A 17,228-nucleotide genomic window follows, 5' to 3' on the forward strand; every position below is an offset into this window, starting at 1 on the left:
TGGCCCCAGCTCTACCATTGGCTGGTGACTGGCCCTGGACCACTTAACTTCAGCCCCAGGGACATTATTTGTTGTGTGTATATAGGGGAACTGGCCTGGATGACCTCAGAAATCCACTGCAGCACAGCCTGTGAGTGAGAACAGGAAATGGTTTTAGCCAAATTGCTAATGAATATGCTTTTGATGTGACAATACCTTGGCATTTGTGAACTGTTATGACCAGGGAGGAGCAGTTGTTGGCCAAGTGCTAAAAAACCCCACCTGCCAGGGTGGGACCTGGGAGGAATCTGGAGGGGCCTGTCCCAGAGTGTGTCCCCCTGCCCCGTGGGCCTGCTCTGCCCCCATACTTCCTGCCCACATGGCTCCTTCTGCAGGGAAAGTGAAGGGAGAGAGCGCACCTGCGTGGGCTGCAGGAACCAAAAAGCGTCCTTCCCCTTTCCTCCCCTTCTGGGAGAGGAAAACACTCATTAATACTCCACTTTCCCTGACATACATATATACATCTATACATATACACATTGTCACAAAACAATCATTGAATTGTAAGCCTAAAACAAAGTGAATTCTATGGCTTATAAATTATACCTCAGTAAAGCTGTTTAAAATGTTTTAAAAAGAGAATTCTTTAAATGTAAAATTTTCCTTTGATTCTTCTGCAATTAAGCTCTGAATCAAAACTAAAAGAAGTTTTGATCAGGACACTTTCGAGATGAACACACACACACACACACAGGACTAAAGCAAATATTCCTAAGTGAAAATAAGCCACAAGGGGCAAGTACCAAGGGACAGCAAGGTGATCATGAGCCCCCAGACGTCAGCAACCTCAGTGTCTGAGTCCAAGACAGCAGCTGGAAAATGATGTTCCTCTGCCTCCTGGAAGCCGAAACCCTCCCTGATACCCCAAAGGGCATAGCTTCCAGTCTTCAGGGCAGTGTTTGCTTTCTGACTGAACATCAAAAGAGCAAAGCAGACCACACAATGAAGAAAGCCACTGGACCCCTTCCCAGCCTTGGCTGGCTCCTCAGCCCAGTGATGCCCAGGTTGGCCGCGCGACGGTAGATTCCTGCAGCATTTCCATTGCAACCAACTCATCTAAAGACTTCTACAGGGGAGGAGGCAGAGGGGTGGAAAGGGATGGGAAGGGATAAACCGGGAGTTTATACTACTATCTATAAAATAGAAAAACAACAAGTTTCTACTGTATAGCGCAGGGAACTATTTTCAATATTTTACAGTGACCTATAATGAAAAAGAATATGGAAACCAATATGTGTATGTATATGTATGACTGAAACATCATGCTATATACCAGAAATTGACACAACATTGTAAACTGTACTTCAAGTAAAAATATTTTTAAAAAATAAAGACTTCTACAGCTCAGCTATTTAATTCTCCCTGCACTGAAATGGAATAGACTAGGCTTCAACTTGGCATCCTTTTTTTCCTGAAACCTCCACGTGACTGTTTTTAGAATTCAGGTACCTGGTACCCGCGAGACCTTAAAAATGTCTTAAGTTTCTTTTTCTCCTCTGCTCTGTTTCGTTTGGTCCAATCAAGCACTGCCAATGGCAGGCTCTTTAATGACTGATTGGAGAGTGGGGTGTGGATGGCTGGATTTTCTGGTGATGTTAGCTTGAAAGGGCAATTTGTGAAGAGCTCTCTGCCCTGTCAGGGAGCGCAGCTAAACCAGAGGCGTGGCAGGCAAATGACTAAAGCTGCAGGGTGTGGTGAGGAGTGGGAAGTGAGGGACCCAAACCAGGGAAAGATCAGATGCAGCGGGCTCATTTATTTTAACAAATCTCTTCTTTTTAATCATCGGTAATAAGACCATAGGACATTGTACCATGTGTGCGATATATTTTGGAAAGGTGATGAAGTCTAGGGAACAGGCAGCGTAACTCTGCTCCCAGCTATTAAATCCTTGCTTAGAAGTAAAGTCAGAGGAGCATGTATGTATGTGTGTGTGTGTGTGAAAATTATAGGGCTGGTACATTAGCAGGGGCAAAAATTAGCCAGGTTCTTACTACTACATTGAGATTTAGAACATCAGAGTACAGTGACTACATTTTTCTGTAGAGATCTTAACAGCTCTTTAAAATTATGAACCCATAATATGCAAATACACGGGGCTAAGAAATACACATTCTTGGCAGAGACTGAAGATGTTATAATGTGTGCTGTAAACGGCGACGCGTATGTGTATAAAATCAGTGCGCACATACTAACTGGTCGATTATCCCCTCTAAAACCACACATAAATTCTCCTGACAGGAATTGGAATTTCACACACATCCCAAGAATGAACAGACTCTTAATGTGCTGTGTGTGTATGAAGGATGGAGCATAAAAAAACAACAGAATGGGTCACCAGGCTAAGAGAGCTTTCTGAATCTCAAGCGTGACCACAAAGGAACTGGGGGTTACAGTTTCCTTTTGAACAGGATCATTATAATATTAGTAGTAATCAATAATATTTATTGAGTTCTGGGCTCTGTGACAGCCACTCTGCTGGGTGCTTTCCATCCATGATGTCATTTAAGAAGGGAAGGAGAGAGGGAGAGGGAGGGAGGAGGAAGAGAGAGAAAGTGTGTGTATGTTCTATTGAAATGTTTTACCACTCTGGCAAATGGCTACTTTCCCAGCGAATGTAACAATTTGCAATGGTGAAAATGCTAGTTTACCCATGAGGCAAGCAGGAAGAGGAACTAGGTCACTCCGGCACCCAGTGGCTGGGCAGAGTCCTGGTACAAAGATGGGTCCTTTCGTGGTGAGACGACCTCAGACCCGGACTCAAGAGCTACATAATAACCAGTCCTGAGCAAAGAGCAGAAAACTAGAGAACTGAAGCCCAGAATATGAGAAGAGGTCACCAATTCCCAAAATAGAACATTGCTGAGTCAGATCTGCACAAAGGCAGGGTCTTGAAAATTGTAAGGAAGCAACAGAAAAGCCTCTAGTTAAACAATGGCTTTTAGTTGACTTCTCCAAATAGGGGACACTCAGCCAGGTGGCTCGATCTGGCGCATCAGAATCTGTCATGAGGAATTTCTGGCAAAGCAATGGAGATAAGACATAGCGCGATTTGGTTTTCTATAATGTAAGCAAAAATATTATTTTATCAAATAACTCACTTTCACAACCTTTCTCTCCAGCCCCACCCGGGTCGCAAAGCGTCTTAGGAAAACATCTCGGGGTTCCAGGGAGACAAAGGCAAGGAGCACACACTCGTCGGTAGCCCCATGCTGGCAAGGACAGCGACTGGGACCTTTCCCTCTGCTTCTCATGGGTACCACCCAGCCGTGTGAGCATGGATTTCTGAGTTCCTAGAACCTAACTGAAATCTGAGTTAGGAGATGATTTTCAAAATGGGCACAAGCACATCTAACATCAAAGCTAAACCAGAAACAGGAAGCATTTTCCTTCCCTCAGGGACCTTCCTATATATTCTGCAAGAGTCAAGGCAAGAAGCCTAAGATGGACACGAACTCATCAGGTGGGATTCAGATCTACTAACACTTCATTAATTCCCAATGCTAAAGGCAGTCAGGAAAACAAGAGGAGGGCTGTTTTTTTTGTTCCAATGGTTTGTATTTATTTGTAAGTTAGTACTAAGACAGAGAAACCCTGGGATTACAAAGATGGATAGGATCCAATGGAAAGGGGGGTGGGTATAGCTCAGTGGCAGAGCTCAAGCCTAGCATGCAGGAGGTCCTGGGCTCAATCCCCAGTACCTCCATTAAAAAGGAAAGAAGGAGAAGGAGTCTACTGGAGGACACTTACGCAAACTTGGGCCTTGGAAAGCGGTCCTTAACCACCACACAGGATTTACTAGCCCTCACATCCATTCCTCTGTTCCTGTCCATTCACCACCCCTAACAACATATACTACATGGTCCGCAGTACATATAGAGCGTATAATGAAAGAGGAATTTTCATCCTTGACCATGAGCCACAAGATCATTAGCAAGTCATGTGGTTCTCACAGAAGTGAAATATAGAACCATCCATCTATAGGATTTGAAAACATGGATAAACACATATCTCTGGGGTGTCTTAACACCTGATTCCAGTGACCTGATATTCCTTTGTGCTAGTAGTTGCATTTTTACAACAGTGCCTTAAATGGCTCCAAAAAAACAATTTCCCAAAATGTTATAGGAAAGAGATATTGCTCAATGGATAAAAATCATCCCAGTTTGGTTCTGGACAGAAATACATGGTTTTTAATAGTTGGATCAAAGTGGATTATCTCTTCCTAAATGCTTATTGTTTAATGCAAAAATCGACATTATGGCATCACCTGACGTATGCCAGAATTGAGATAACACCAGGTAAAAATCAGAAGTGAACTGGACAGAGGGGTAAACAACCCAGGAGTCAAGATTTACTGCAATTAATCCTCCAAGCCTGACCCCCTCAACCAAATGTTTTTCCACCTGTTCCTTACACATGCCTTTCTGCTGAGGGGAGACTTCTTGGCGGAGAGTGACTCAGGGCACAGTGGTCCCACCACTGTTCCTTCGCACAGGCTGTTCCTCCCTCCCTGGATAATCTCCAGGAATCTGACTGTCAGTGTAGGTGCAGTGGACAGAATGTGGGCTCTGAAACCCTGAGCTTTGTTAAATGGGAATAATAACGTCTAATTGAAAGTGGTTGTGTGACTTGATGGGCATATCGCACGGGTGCCAGCTATGCAGCAGTTGCTAAATTGATGTCAGTGCCCATCCTCCTCCCATGCTGCCTTTCTGAGGTTCATCTCAAGTCTCGATCCTGTTGACTCCGGGCACACACCTCTCTTTACCTTGAAGTTTTACAGCTCTTACAAGATATCCTGTATCATTTAGTTCTCCAGCGTAAGGCTTGTGTTAGCCTTATATACATATCATCGTTTTCCCAGCCAGATTTTCGCATCCTTGAGGCCAAGACAACGTCTTGGGCTTCTTCTGAAGCCCTGAGGAACTTAGCCCAGGCTGAAGATACAGGGGGAGCTCCGATGCACCTTGTGCTCTCGGCGGGATGCTAGCTTCTTCCCCTCAACACATACAAGCGAAACTGCTTTGTGACGGGCAGTTTCTAGGACTAATCCAGAACTCTTCAGCAACTTCGGTCTGTTGCCTTCAGCCCTGCTGATAAAGGTCCACACTCAGGCTGTGGGATGCTACCAGAAAGCATTCTGAGCCCCGAAGAGGGCAGGCTGCCAGGCCTGGGGCCAGGATTCCTGGGAAGCAGAAGCCCCTCCATCCAGGAAGGGAACTTGGAGCTGCATACACACAGGGACAGCCCAGGGAGCTCCAGTTCAGGGCAGTCGAGGGTGCCTCCTTCAGCACAGAGGGGTTGATTTCTCCCCGCTGACCCCAGTTCCCTCTGTCCATGGGGCTGCTCTGCCATCGCCGCCCATTTGCTGAGAAGGAATTGGCCTGAGAGAGAGCCTTGCTTTCCAGACTGAAGGCAACTTTGTTTTCCTGGGAAAAAGAGGGGTTTCAAAGCCCCTCAAGGTCAGGAGCACACCAAGGACACACAGAGTCTGCCTGGCTGAGCCGGGGTCCCAGACCTTGCCCTTCAGAGGACCTTACAGATGGGCAGGAACCAAGAAATGCAGATGAAAGGGACCAAGGACGTGGTGCCATGACCTGCGGGCAGAAACCTCGCTGCTCATATGCAGCCAATCAGCCCAGCGCCCCAGCCTGGCATCCCACATCCCACCCCCAGTCACAGGGCCAACGTTCCCTCTGTGACTTTCATTTTCCTTCATCAAGGCTGCCCCCAGCGTTGCTCTAACTGTTGTCTTCCCCCATCAAAGGTACCCCTTGCCCCCAACTCCAGCCCCAGAACGGGAGGGCTCTCCTGCAAACCTCCTTCTTCTTTGCTTCCTCACCCTTACCCCTATGCACTGCCTGCCCCGGGGCCCGGGGCACAGCACACAGTAGGAACTCAGGAAACATTGACTTAACGAGTGAATGTCGACCACGTGATTTGTTTCCCAGGAAGTTCAATGCCAAAGATCACTTATTCTGTTCTTCATCCTTAAACAAGGAAGCAATTTTATTCTTTGAAGCATCTCGTGAACAATACATCAACAAGCTTAGAATGCTATCAGTTGGCCTGTATTCAGAAAACTCAAGATTTGCTTTCATAAAAAAGAAATCATTGGGTTAAAAACAGGAAAATTGGATAAACAAAAGACTTGAAACAACTAAAATATGCATCCATGAGGGCCTGGCTAAATAAGTCAAAGTATTGCCATATAATGGAATTTATGCCTTCAAAACAAATAAGCAAAAAGATCAAAGACATTCTTTACAGTCAAGACTTACTGTTCAGTAGCAAATGTAAAGTGAAATAATAATGTGTATCATGTGCTTCCATTTGGGTAAAAAAAATTTAGAAGTATGCACACACATGAATGTATACATACACACACATCTACGTATTTCCCAGTATGTGCACAAATATATTTAAACTGAAGATCCCAGTAGCCACGGTTGCCTAGGGAGAGGGGGATGGGGAGATGGGGTGAGAGAAAGACATTTCACTTTGAATAACCCTTTTGTACCTTTTGAATTTTAAACCACGTAAGTATTGACCTATTCGAAAAAATTAAATTAGAAATTCAAAGCAAACAATGCATAGAAAAGTAATAAAAAAAATCTAGTTTAGGAAAACATAAAAGAGAAGTCCGCATTTAAAAATGGTTCAAGGCAGCCTGGCTGAGTCATCTGTTAACTGTGGAAAAGACAAAAACCAAGGAGGCAAACTTGTGTGGTCAAAAGGACACGTGGCAGCCGTCTCGGCACAGGCAGGGGCTTTCTGGGGGACCTCAGAGAGTGGTGGGGCCTCTCTGACCCTCAGTTTCCTCATCGCTGGCTGCAAGTGTTTGGATCGGCTCTTTACAGCACGCAGGCGCTTTCCTGTGTGGGAATGGGGAATCCTCAGGTAGACGCAGCTAGTTACTTAGTGACAACCTAATTTAAAACGAAGAGACACTCCTTAAAAAGGAGAAAGCGTTTCCTTCCCCCCCACAGAAGCCTGTGGCCGGGAGATAAAAACCTCAAATTCCTCCTCCCCAGTGTGATGAGACCAAGGCCTCTGACTTCAGGAGCTTAAAATACATTTGCGGACACGCCCTTCCCTCCAAACACACCTGCTGCTTTTTTCCTCTCTCTTCCCACATCCTCTCTGGACAGGCCAAGTGCCCATTTATGACGGGGCTGAAATATTTCCTTTTTTGCTCTAATATTTCCTGCAGGGCCGCTCCCCTCTTTCATGGTTGTCGTTCACAGCCATCTGGGATGACCGGGAACAAGAGGCAGGCTCAGGATTTAAAAACAATGAAAACATGTCATTTTTTAAAAATAATAGTTAACACATATCCCCCCACCGCCCCCAAAACATACTTTTAAATAAATGCAGCTTAACGGCAGTGACTGATATTGTCCATCCTTGGAGACACTTAGAGAGACACATACGTCTCCCTAAACTGTCCAGACAGAACTTTCTAACGAGATGCTTTAAAACGTGGGGCCCCGCAGTTTTCTCTTTTGCCAGAACTTTCTCTCTAAGCCCCACCTCCACCCACTTCAAACTTAGGAAGTGGCTAAGTTTGCTTTCCGTGTCTTTCTCACAGGGATTAGTGAACACCAGAGCCAGAAGGGTTCTTACATGGCACAACCTCATTTTTGCAGATGAGGAAACAGGCCTATAGTGGACCCGCTCCCCCTCAGGAATACACAATTCGCCCACCATGGGCCCAGACAACAGGGGAGGTCTCACAACCCTTCACTTCTTCCCTTATTTGCTTGCTTTTGACACGTTCCCTGCCAGAGGCCCCGCGGCCTCCCCTCACCACACAGAGGGCCCCAGGTAGCACCAGCACCCCCCAGACTGGCCCTCCCAACCTGTGTCCCAGGCTCACCACACCGACCCCAGGAGACTACAGAGCTCTGGAAATGTGACTAGTGTCACACGTTGAAATGATAATATTTTGGATATACTGGGTTAAACAAAACACCTTACTAAAATTCATTTTACCCATTTCTTTTTAGTTTTTAAAAATGTGACTGCGGAAAATTTTAAATTACCAGGATGACTCACAATATATCTCCGCTAGGCTGTGCTGCTCCAGGTCATAAGCCGTTTATCCATTCAGCTCCCAATCAGGAAAAATGACCTGTCCCCAGTCTCATCCTCTGTGCGGCCCTCCTCTCTTCTCAAGGCTAACCGTGACAGGCATGCCTTAGTAGACATGGTGCCCCTGACAGCGACAGCGACACTGAGGCTCCGAAGCCTCAGGGTGAGCATCAGACGTGTGTCTTGCCTTCTGCAGGTGGGAGGGAAGGAAAGGAATCCTGCCGCCCCTCAAGGGACATTAACTCCACCTACACGTGGGCACTGGCTTCCCAACGCTCATCTTCCTTGTAGGATTTCCATCCCCTGAAGTCAGGTGGTAGCTTGGGAAGGAGGAGGTGGAAGGAGAGAAAGTTGTGAATGACCTTTGACGTGAATCCTTGGTCTTGTCTCTCCTCTCCCTTCAGGTTAGAAACAGAAATTCACAAAACACGTGGCTAATAGCGGCTTCCCTGTGGGGAGCCCTCATCTTTGTCAGGAGCCGTGCCAAGTGTTCTGTGTGCATCTTCTCATCCCATTGTCCCAACCACCCAGTGAAGCTGGTTATCACTGCTTTCTGGATTAGCAAACTACAGCTTAGGGAGGTTGAGGACCGGGCCTAGGGCAACCACTGGAAAGTGGCCAAGTCAGAATTCAGGTCTGAGCAGCTCCAGACCCACACTCCTCACCACCCCTTAACTTCTCCAGGCCTCAGTTTCCTCCTCTGCAGTATGGGGACAACACCTGCCTGAAGGCAGGTTGGGGGCCCCGTGGTCCCCAGGGACCCAGCTTTCCCCGGGAGTAGGTTCTGGGCTCCTGAAGAGCTGCCAGTCTGCAGGGTCCCCATCTCTAGCCGTTCCCTGGCTGGGCTGCACCCCACATGCCAGGCTGGCAGACATGTCCCCGTTCTCTTGACCCTGAGGCTCCACGTGGCCCATGCCTCCTACCTGGGTGCCCTCGACTTCCTGTCTCACAGAGTTAAGTGCCTCTAGCCCCTTATATCAAGGCTCCACCTAAACTTTACTGCCTTCAAAAATCCATCAAAACTATTAAGTCAAATACAAATGATAAATTGGCACATGAAAAAATGCTCAATATCACTAATTATCAGAGAAATGCAAATCAAACCTACAATGAGGTCAATCATCTCACACCAGTCAGAATGGCCATCATTCAAAAGTCCACAATTGACAAATGCTGGAGAGGCTGTGGAGAAAAGGGAACCCTCCTACACTGCTGGTGGGAATGCAGTTTGGTGCAGCCACTGTGGAAAACAGTATGGAGGTTCATCAAAAGATTAGAAGTACACTTACCATATGACCCAGAAATCCCGCTCCTGGGCTTATATCCAGAAGGAACCTTAATTTAAAAAGACACATGCACCCCAATGTTCATAGCAGCACTATTTGCAATAGCCAAGACATGGAAACAGCCTAAATGTCCATCAACAGATGACTGGATAAAGAAGAAGTGGTATATTTATACAATGGAATACAATTCAGCCATAAAAATGACAACATAGTGCCATTTGCAGCAACATGGATGTCCCTGGAGAATGTCATTCTAAGTGAAGTAAGCCAGAAAGACAAAGAAAAACACTATATGAGATTGCTCATATGTGGACTCTAAAAAAAAAAGAAAGAAAGAAAAAAAAGGAAAAGACAAATGAACATAAATACAAAACAGACAAACTCATAGACATAGAATACAAACTTGTGGTTGCCAGGGGGTGGGGGGTGGGAAGGGACAGACTGGGAGTTCGAAATTTGTAGATACCGACAGGCATATGTAGAATAGATAAACAAGATTATACTGTATAGCACAGGGAAATATATACAAGATCTTATGGTAGCTCACGGTGAAAAAGAATGCGACAATGAATATATGTATGTTCATGTATGACTGAAAAATTGTGCTCTACATTGGAAATTGACACAACATTGTAAACTGACTGTAACTCAATAAAATAAAATAAAATAAAATAAAATAAAATAAAACAAAATATTAAGTCAAAAAGCTGCTTCCCATCCCAGGCCACCCTTCCGCACTCTGGTTCCCAGGAGGTAATGCTCTCCCCCACCCCTCCACCCTCCTCCCTCCCCCGTGAACTCACTCTCAACAGAGGCCTTGACATCAGTGGGCTTAATCAGGGCCTCACCTCCCACAGGAAGGATTCTGTATTTCACTCACTCAGCAAAACACTTCCTCAGCACCCACGGCAGGCCGGGCATCCTACTAGGCCCTGCGCACAGCCATGACAGCGACAAAGCCCCCGGGCTCCTGAAGGAGCCAAGGTTTCCCCCAAACAGTGATGCCCTAAACACACGAATCCGATAATACTAGATCATATTTCTCGGGGTTCTCCTGCTGTTATTTTTAGGTCAAGGAATGAGCAGTTAATGGGCAGTGGGTTTTGTTTTGCTTTTCATAGTGGTAAACAAATATGATACATTCCTTGAAGGAATGCAACACATCCATTAAAATATGTGTCTAAAGAACAGGATGGCATCATTGGTAAAAATGATAGGACGTTCAGTAAGGGACAGCTTGCAACACCATGTACCAGTAGCTCTTAACACAACGACGGAGGGAGGTGTGTAGTGAGAAGTACTTTTCAAAGCACATCCGCAAAGTATTGGAGGTGGGGCAGGATGGGGGAGCTGTTTTCCTAACTCAAACTGCAGATGGTGAACCTCAATGAAATATTCTCAGCCAGTGAGGAGACTTGGAAAATACATTTTATTCTAAATATCAGTGATTCGCAGTGGGAATGTCCCAGACTCCTAAGAAAAAGAAATCTTTCTGTTTATGAAAAGATGATATGAGTTTTTAAAGTTTTAGAAAACAATGTTTAATCTTAATTATATTTGTATGTGAGTGTGTGTGTGTGTGTGTGTGTGTGTTGTGGTGGATACAGAAAAAAGACTGGAAGGAAACACACCAAAGTTGGCGTGTTGTAAGCAGTTTGGAGTTTTAGTTTTACACCTTTTCATATTTTCCAAATTTCCCATCATGACTCTTATTGCTTTTATAATCAGAAAATAAGCAGTACACTGAACGCTAATAGTTTTTTAATTTCCTCATGAATCTGTTTTTACAGGCACCATTTCAGTGGGGTTTGGAAATCAGCAGGGTGTGAAACACAAATGAAATTCCCCATTCCTGCAGGGCTGAGCGTACCCCTTGGCCCTGAAGAGAAGCTCTCCCTGCATCCACGCTGGCAGCCAGCTGTCCACAGCTGTTCCGAGGAGGCTGCAAATGAATGGAGCTGGTGGAAAAACACTACATTCCTGACTCTCCAAGGATGGCATTATGCTTGGAACGCTCGCTCACCAAAGAAGTAAATAAACAGAGCGAGAGAGGGAAAGATGGCAGCCAAGCAAGCTGGAGGAACCTCAGCCTTGGAGGTGGGTCAGCTGCCAGGGCTCCCCAACTCTTAACTCAGCAACTGGAGGAAGACCCCCCCTGCCTGCGCCAACCACCCTTGTTAAATCAGGGCTAACATTGCTTGACCACGGCCCCTCCTGGGCTGCACCTCTTGAATGTCACCTTCCCTCCCTGCCACACATCTGAGTGTGTAAGAACAAGCTTTACTTCCACCTCTAGGCTAAAGGGACCCCCAGGGCAGGGCTCCTCCCTCCCCCGCCGTCTCATCTTCATACGCCCCCTAGTACTAATGGGCATATCTGCTCACCAACTACCTCCTCAGCCACTGCTCCGTGCCAGGTACCGCTCTGCACTGAGGATACAATGGGGAGCAAAACAGACAAGCTCCCTGCCTTCACAGAGCTTCCATTCTAGTGGGGGAGGCAGACAATAAATGCGAGGAGAATCAAGACTATATCCCAGAATAGGGAGGGTACAGCTCAAGTGGTAGAGCACATGCTTAGCACGCACAAGGTCCTGGGTTCAATCCCCAGTACCTCCTCTAAAAATAAATAAACCTAATTACCTCCACCCCCTGCCAAAATTAATAACAATAATAATAATAATAAATAATATAAAAAATAAATAAATAATTTTTTTTTAAGACTATACCCCAGATAGACTGGGCTGCTATGAAGACTAGATTACCAGGCTATTTCAGTTCAGATCTAACCACAAGGGAAAGCCAGTTGTGGGAGGATCAATGGGAAGGGCCTGGCAGACAGGGACAGCCATGGAGAAACACGTGAACTTGATGTGTTCAAGGAACAAAAAGGAGCCAGGTGGTTGGAGCACAGAGAGTGGAGGGGGTTCAGACAGGCAGGCAGGGCATAGACCCTGGAGAGCCCACAGGAGGGGCGCACAGGAGTGGCCCCCCTGCCTTACTATAGGAAACTCAGTCCCCAGCTCCTTGAGGCTGAGTTGTGCTGTGACAGCCCGTGGAGAAGGACTGCATCTCTGTTTCAGGTGACTCAATGACCGGGTGCTCCCTCCATCTCTGATGGCCAATCAGCTTGACTCAGGGCTCTCAGAATGCCTATGGAATCCCGTCTCTTTTCATCCACACCCCACTGTATACCCTTGCCCTCCCAACACACTCTTCACAGCACTCAGCCCTTGGTGGGCGTTCAGCAAACATTTTCCGTGCCCAGGCCTTGTGCCGAGCGCGAAGGATGTGAAGATGAGCGACACAAGTCCGGACCCCAAAGCTGCACCGGGCTCATGGGGCATCGCCCTCAGTCAGGAGCTGCCCAGCAGGCCTCCTGGGAAAACGTGCTGTGAACGCCTGACATGGTTCTGAAGGGTGGATTAACTCACTCCAAAGGGTTAATCGGTGCCTGGCCCGCTTCCTCTGCCCCCACCCTCATCCCTCCCTCCACTGACCCAAGGAGAAAACACGCCTGCCTGGTCTCAGGAATGAAGCTGTAATCGGTGGGACGGGCAGGTACTATTCATCTGAGGACACAGGAGGGTTTTGGTGTTGGCTTGAAGAGTGGGAGGTGAGGGGGACCACCGGGACTGGTCTGGGGAAGGGGTGGGGAAGGAGGGAAAGAGCTCTGGGTGCGTGCCTCGAACCTCCTCAGCCAGCATCACTCAGAAAAGCCAGGGCTCACAGTCACAGGGAACCACGACTAACGACTAACGTGTCGCTTTTGGAATCTCCTCCTGCATAAAAATCATTATTGCCATTATTTCAGAAAAGCCAATTACCCCCACTTTAGGTTTGCCCTGTGAGGTTTCTGGGGTGTGGTCTCATTTTGTGCAAATAGGGGTTCCATGCCCAAGGAAAAGTGCACCCACTGGCTCTAGGAAATGTTTGTATCCCAAATCCCCCAGAGCAGCCGAAGTTCCGAGCAGCCCTGCAGACCCCTCCCCAGCGGCCACTCCAACACCCGCCATGCTGCCAGGCAGCAGGTTTTTGCCCAGTGGGCACAGCCGTCCTGGGGAGAAGTCAGCGCAAAGTATGGTTCCAGACCCTTGAGTCTCTTCTTCCCAGGAGGGGAGGAGAGGTTATAAATAGCCTAGACTCCTTCAGCCCGACACAGGCACAGATCCCACACCCCCGCCCCAGCCCCAGCCAGCTGGTCCCTCCTCGCCCAAGTTCCCACAGCCTGCTGCAAGAGGGAGGGAAACGGCACGCCCACAGCAGGGGTGGGGAACAAAGTCCTTCAGGTCCCCGTGAGAGTGAGTGGCCTCCTATGAACTGCGACTATAACCCCACCACACCTCTACGCCCCTTTGTAATTACAGTGCTGAAGAGGGGCAAGGGGCTTGCCACATTATCGGGGGGCCTCTCACACCCTGGTCAGCCCAGAAACCCCAGGTTACATGCTCAGAGTATGTGAATGCAGCGAGCAAAGTTACAGGACTAACATTCTCCCCTCTCTCTGCCTCAGTCTCCCCATCTGTAAGAGGGACAAGAGCTGAACTATGAACTACCTATGAGATTAGCATGCAGTGGAAATTGAAAAGGTCATGTCAAAAAACAACACTGTATTATCATGAAGGTACCCATCTTGGTTTCTTCCACAGGTGCCCCAAGCATAGCTTTGGGGACATTGATTCTTATCTGTTGACAAGAGAAGAATTATGCTCGGTGACATTGCATTAGCCTTGAATTCTTGACACTGCATGCCCTTGAAAGCATCACACTTACAATATATTCCCACTTACAAGTCATTTCTGACTAATACAGATTGACATACACCACATCCAGACCGATTCTGATTTACTATGGCTCTGCAGACCAGACCATGACATTATAGACTGAAGAACAAGCATTGCGCTGGAGTATTTAGGTTTGGGAGGGAAAAAAAGTTCTCTCAACAATCATTCTGTTTATCATTCAAATCCTGCCCACCCATGCACGCTGGTAAGAAACAAGTGGCTAAAATTCAAGTGGCCAACTCGCAGTTCTTTTTAATTAAGACACTTTGTTTGCTCAATAAAATACAACGTAAAAAACATTTACTGCAAACCCACTCATTGATGTCTAATAGCTGTGTCAAATCCTCATAACAACATTTATTCCAGCTCCCCCAGATAATTACTCATCTTTCTCATTTAGTATCCACAACAGCACAGCATTTGTGTCCAAGTGTAATTGATCCAGAATTGGGCTCTCTTTCAAAAATATCTGTAAAACCTAATTACCAAGAAAACAGAGCTCTGGCATCCTACGGAAAGTGGGTGCTTCACAGTGAGACAAGCTGCAAACTCATCTTGGCTAATCAAGCCACATTATGTTACAAAAGGAGTTTGAGGGATTCGGGGTGAGGAGGGAGCAGGAAAAGTTAGGATCGCGTCAGACTGGAACTCTGCAGTGACAGTTCTGATTCTGTTCAAGCCAAGGGCAGAGGACAGGAAATTAGCTGGCAAGCATGGATGTAGAAAGCACCAGATAATGAGCCCATGATGGGCTTGGAGTGTGGGGGTGGCATTTCTGATCTCAGGCCCTCCAAGGCTTTGCTGAGGGAACTCTCTCCACCCTGGCCTGCGAGGATGATGTCATTTCTAGTCCCCCTGGACCTCTAACCACTGTGGCAGGTCTCTCTCCTTCCCTGGGCCCAAGTCTGCTCATCTGTAAAATGAGCGCTCCTAATATTTCTAGGGTCTCTTTCAGCTCTAAAATTCTGTGACTTCCTTTAAAGCAAAAGGCATGCTTTCTCCTCAGATACTTATTGGGGTTGGGGGAACAGGGAGTGGGAGCAGGACCAGCCAGAATGAAGGACTGAGTGTTTCCAACTCTCATGCCGTTCTGTATGGACTTGCAACACCCGGGTATCAGACCCACTCCCGGGATAATGATTTCTTTCATCCCAGGACGGACCTACCCGGGTGGTGCTAACCTCGCTGCCCTAGATTCATCAACCTGGCCAGTGAGGAACGGGGCCAAACCGCTGGACTTCTCGGAGCCTCTCTCCCCAGAGCTGACCACCGCACATCTTCCTATTCTGAGGGTCCTCCCTTCCCACTCTCATCCCTCTTTCTGTTCCAGAGACCTCAGAAACCCAGTCCTAGCCTAGCGAATGGTCCTGCGAGGCTTCCTAGGCAGGCAGCACACTCCACCAACTCTTGGCTCCCCTGGTCCTGGACCCTCGACGCCTAGGATACTAGCCTCCGCCGCTGGATTCAAAGGAAACGAGAGTGGTTGCCGCTCCGCTTTTCTTTGGTTCCTCTTCCGCCCTCTTCCTAAAGAAATCAAAGAAGCAGCCCGCGTAACAAAACAACACAAAAGCCAAAGAGGACTCGCTTTCAAAGACGCAAGAGACGCACACACCATGAGGGAAGACGCGCCCGGTTCCTGTGCGTGTCGCTTGGAAGAGACACCGCGCTGCCCTGAGCGGGCGACAGGTACCCGGCTGGCCCTGGCTTAGCTTTCCTGAGGCACAGAGGAACCGTTGCGTGCACCCATTTCCTACAACTTCCCAACGAACAGCAGCATGGGTCTCAAGGTGCTGCAAAGACGCCACCTCGGTCAGGGACCAGCACGAAGACCTCGAGGCGCGTCGCGAGATGCAGGATCCCAGACTTTCCAACCCCTGTCCTAATCTTCAAGATAAGATGGTATGAGGTGTGGGTGCCAAAGTCTCAGGAAACCGCCACTCTCCAAACTGCTCCCGCGCCTTCCTGGCAGAAGTGTGGTAAAACTTTTGGCAGAAACCACCTGTGGCTGCCGACAGGCCCGTCCCGCCCGGGCCCGAAGGCGCCGCCGAGCCTAGGGCCGCACGCGCCCGCAAAAGTTCCCTTCCAGCCCCGCGCGCCACTTCGCTCCGGGCCACGGTGCCAGCCAGGAGGCGCGGCGCCCGCTCGCTGGCTCGCTCTCCGCTGGCTCTCCCCTCCTCCCTCCTTCCCTCCTCCCGCCTCCTCTCGCTGCATGGCTGCCGCTCGGAGCCCCTGAATAGCCACCGCAGCCCCCCGCCTCCTGCCCGCCGCGCTGAGAGCGCCTCTGCCCTCGCCCGCGCCCCGGGGCGCGCGGACCGCCAGCCGCCTAGCAACAGTCCGGGAGATCACTCTCCCGCACCAGCGATGCAGAGCCACCTTCCGGGAGCCCCGCGACCCCCGACCTGCCTCGGCAGCCGAGGTGCGGAGGAGACAGCGACGCTCGCAGCCGGTGCCCCGGCTTGGCGCGCGAAGCCACTCACCTCTGCGCGCCGCCGGACCCGCGCGCCTCCCGCACTTGGCGCCAGGCCGCGGTCCTCGCGTCCTCCTTCGCCGCCGCTGGCCGCCGCGGTCCGTCCGTCCCTGTGCGCCGGAGCAGCGCGGGCCGCGCGGCTGTCAGAGTCTCGTGGCGGGGCTGCGCCCGCGGTGTGGAACCGAGCGGCAGCGGCGGGTGCGCGGCAGCTCCTCCCTCCCCGCGCTGCGCCTCCGCCCTCCTCGCGCCCCGCCTCCCTCGCAGCGGCTGTCAGCCCCGCGCCCCGCGCCCGGCGCCCGCGCTGCCCGCGCCACCGGCTCGGGGGGCGCAGTGGGCTAAAGGGCCCGGATGTCTGCGGTCGCCTCTCGCTCGCGCCCGCCCCCTCCGCTGCGCTCCCTCCCCGCCCTGCCACACATGCACTTGCTGCGTCTAAACCTCCTCCTTGGTTCCAATTAATTTCTATTTTGTCAGTAACTGTGGCGGTGGGCGGCGCTGCGGGGGCCACCCAGGACCCGCAGAGGCGGCGGGCGGCAGTCAAGACGCGGCGCAGGGGCAGAGT

General features: G+C 49.2%; 1 protein-coding gene across 2 annotated transcripts in view; it reads right to left on the minus strand.

Annotated features, from left to right (window-relative positions):
* The window catches only part of ZBTB7C (zinc finger and BTB domain containing 7C), a 314,130-nt gene extending 297,281 nt beyond the window's left edge, over positions 1 to 16,849 (minus strand). For both annotated transcript variants that reach the window (XM_031441954.2, XM_064480324.1), the window contains exon 1: positions 16,680 to 16,849. The gene's annotated coding sequence lies outside the window, so the exon portion shown is untranslated. The remainder of the gene's footprint in view (positions 1 to 16,679) is intronic.
* Between the last annotated feature and the right edge of the window lie 379 nt (positions 16,850 to 17,228).

The sequence above is a fragment of the Camelus dromedarius genome, chromosome 28 (genome assembly GCF_036321535.1).
Source record: "Camelus dromedarius isolate mCamDro1 chromosome 28, mCamDro1.pat, whole genome shotgun sequence".
In the NCBI taxonomy this organism is placed as follows: domain Eukaryota; kingdom Metazoa; phylum Chordata; class Mammalia; order Artiodactyla; family Camelidae; genus Camelus; species Camelus dromedarius.